The sequence below is a fragment of the Chrysochloris asiatica genome, unplaced genomic scaffold (assembly GCF_000296735.1).
Source record: "Chrysochloris asiatica unplaced genomic scaffold, ChrAsi1.0 scaffold00146, whole genome shotgun sequence".
Taxonomy (NCBI): Eukaryota; Metazoa; Chordata; class Mammalia; order Afrosoricida; family Chrysochloridae; genus Chrysochloris; species Chrysochloris asiatica.
In genome coordinates this window covers 1,354,817-1,358,429 of record NW_006408664.1, presented here as the reverse complement: position 1 = coordinate 1,358,429, position 3,613 = coordinate 1,354,817, and positions in this window count along the sequence as shown.

Genomic DNA, 3,613 nt, shown 5'->3' with positions numbered 1-3,613 from the left:
TTGCTAAAGATAATCCAAAAACAACTGGAACCTTACATTGACAGAGAACAGAGGTTCAAACCGTATTCAAAAGAGAACATAGAATGAGGAATATCACTGCCGATGTCAGATGAACCTTGGCTGAAAGCAGAAAATACCAGAAAGATGTTTACCTGTGCTTTATTGACTACAACCAAAGGCTTTCGATTGTGTGGATCATGACAAACTATGGACAACATTGTGGAGAATGAGTATTCCAGAACACTTAATTGTCCTTACCTGTACATAGACCAAGAGGCAGTTGTTCGAATGGAACAAGGGAACACCTAATGGTTTAAAATTAGGAAAGATGTGCACCAAAGTCATATTATTTCACCATACTTATTTAATCTGTATGCTGAGCAAATAATCTGAGAAGCTGGATTATATGAAGAAAAACATGACATCATGATTGGAGGAAGACTCATTAACAACCTGCGATATACAGATGATGCCTTTGCTTGATGAAAGGGAAGAGGACTCAAAATACTTACTGATGAAGACCAAAAGCCACAGCCTTCGGTATGAGTTGCACGTCAATGTAAAAAAACAAAAATCCTCACCACTGAACCAATAAGCAACATCCATATCAAGAGAAAAGATTGAAATTGTCAAAGACTTCATTGTGCTCAGATCAACCATCAACACTCATGGAAGCAGCAGTCAAGAAATCAAACGACATAATGCATTAGGCAAATCTGCTGCACAAGACCTTTTTAAAGTGTTCAAGAGTAAAGACATCAGTTTGAGGACTAAGGTGCACCTGACCCAAGCCATGGTATTTTCAATAACCTCATATGCATGCAAAAGTTGAACAGTGAATAAGGAAAGAAGACTGTAAAAGAATTGGTGCATTTGAGTTATGGTGTTAGAGGAGAATTTTCAAAATATTGAAAATATCATGGACTGCCAAAAGAACAAACAGATCTGTGTTGGAAGAAGTACAGTCAGAGTGCTCCTTGGACGCCAGGATGGCCAGACTTCGTCTCTCATACTTCAGACATATTGTCAGGGGGGACCAGTCAATGGAGAAGGATATCATGTTTGGTAAGGTGGAGGGTCAGAGAAAAACAGGAAGCCCCCCCAATGAGATGGATTGGCACAGTGGCAGCAGCAATGGGCTCAGGCATAGCAAAGATTGTGAGGTTGGCACAGGATCAGGCAGTGTTTTGTTCTGTTGTGCATAGGGTGGTTATGAGTCAGTACCAATTCTATGGCACCTAACAACAGGAGCACAATGGCACTATAGGATAAACACTTGACTGCAAACCACGAGATAGGCAGTTCAAGCCCACCAGCCACTCCAAGGGAGAAAGATGAGACTTTCTGCTCCCACAAAGATTTACAGCTTCATAAACCCTATACAGGGTCACTTTGAGTTGGAACTGACTTAGCAGAATTTAGCAACAGACACTCTGTAGGATGAGCACTGGACTGCTAACTGTAAGGTCAGCATTTCAAATCCACCAGCTACTATTCAGACTAAAGATGTGGTGTCCTAATCCTATAAATATTTACAACCTCAGAAACCCTATACAGGGTTGCTATGAGTAGGAATTGGCTCAATGGCAGTGGATTTATTTTGAATGCAGGGTGTGAAACTAAATGCACTCTAAAAGAAAAGATCATTTTTATTATATCATAGAATACAAAGGAGTCCTGGTGTGACACTGTGGGTTAATGCGCTGGACTACAAAGTTGGTTGTACCACAATGTCCATGGTTTAAGCTCACCAGCCGTACCTTGGTTGCTATGGGTCAGAACTGAGTTGATGGCACTTAACAATAGAATATAAAGCATTTTTTAATCAATCCAAACTATTTTCTAAATGACACACTGCTGTTATTATTAACTCAAACTGTTTATTGCAGTCTCTTTAGCATATTTTTTAAGGTGCCCTGTGGCACATTGGGTTAAGTGTTGGGCTTTTAACCACAAGGTTGGTAGTTCAAATCCACAAGCCTGAGGGAGAAAGATGTCTGCTCTAGTAAAGCTTCACAGTCTTAGAAACCCTGTGGAGCAGTTCTACTCTCTCCTATAGAGTCACTGTGAGTTGGCATTGACTTGTTTACAGTCGGTTTGGTTCGGTTGGGCTAACATGTTTAATTTAATAATTAATACTCTCAAGGTTTGAGAAAGCTAGAACAGAAATCACAGACGCATCATTTATTTCCCAAAACATGAATAGAATATATTTTAAAACTTCAAAAACACTCAGCATAGATAATATTGTAATTTGCCGTTAATGTACCCTACACATACAATATATAATATGCAATTGTTTCTATCCCATTTATAGACATGACTATTCTTTTCCCTATTGAATTTCCCTGCCACCTAATTAACTGTATGTGTGTGGGTCTATTTCTAAATTCCATTTTGTTCCATTGATCAATTTACATCAATATCACACTGTCTTGATAACTGTAGCTTTGTAGCTTTCTTGAAATCAGGTAGTGAAGACTTCCAACTGTATCTTTCTATCTACTTATTTTAGTTAGACTAGATCCTTTGCAATTTAATTTTATAATCAGCCTGTCAATTTCTATAAGAAAAAAATCCTTTTACGATTCTGATGGGGATGGCTTTAAATTTATAAATCAGTTGGTGGTGAGATGACTTCTCAATAATATTGATACTTTCAATCCATCATTCATTCAGTTAGGTCTTTAACTTCCCTCTATAAAATTTTGCATTTTAAGTACATTAAAATTTCTAAAAATATATACTTTATTGAGTTTTAGGTGCATGTTTACACAACAAATTAGTTTCCATTCAACAATTTAGACACAAATTGTTCCCTGGCATTGGTTGCTATCTCCTCCCCATTGTGCCAGTTTTCCCCTTTTCCAGCGTTCTAGTTTGTCTGTCCCTTCTTGCCTTCTTGTCTTTGCTTTTGTGCAGATGTTGCTCGTTTGGTCTCATAGAGTTGTTTGTTCTAAAGAGCACATTCTTCATAGGTGTTATTGTTCAAATAATCCAGCTTCACGGATTATTTGCTCAGCATACAGATATGGTGAAATAATACAACCCCGGCGCACAGCTTTCCTGATTTTAAACCATCTGGTGTCCCCTTGTTCTGTCTGAACGACTGTTTCTTGGTCTATGTACAGGTTCCTCATGAGCACGATTAAGTGTTCTGGAACACTTATTCTGTACAATGTTGTCCATAGCTTGTCCTGATCCACACAATTGGATGCCTTTGCATAGTCAGTCAAGCACAGGTAAACATCTTTCTGGTATTGTCCTGGTATGGCACTGTAGGATAAACACTGGACTGAGGGCCACAAGGTCAGCAGTTCAAATCTATCATCTGCTCCTCAGAAACCTATACAGGGTCTCTATGAGTTGGAATCAACTCAACAGCATTTAACAACAACAACAAACATCTTTTAACTCCAGGTCTTTGCACATTTCATTTTAATGTTTGACTGTCTTCTCGAGCTGCCTTTTGAAATTTTCTGTTCAGCTCTTTTACCTCTTCATTTCATCCATTTGCTTTAGTATCTCTACAATGTAAAGCAAATTTCAGAGTCTCTTCTGACATTCATTTTGGTCTTTTCCTTCTTTCTTGTCTTTTTTTTTTTTTTTTTTT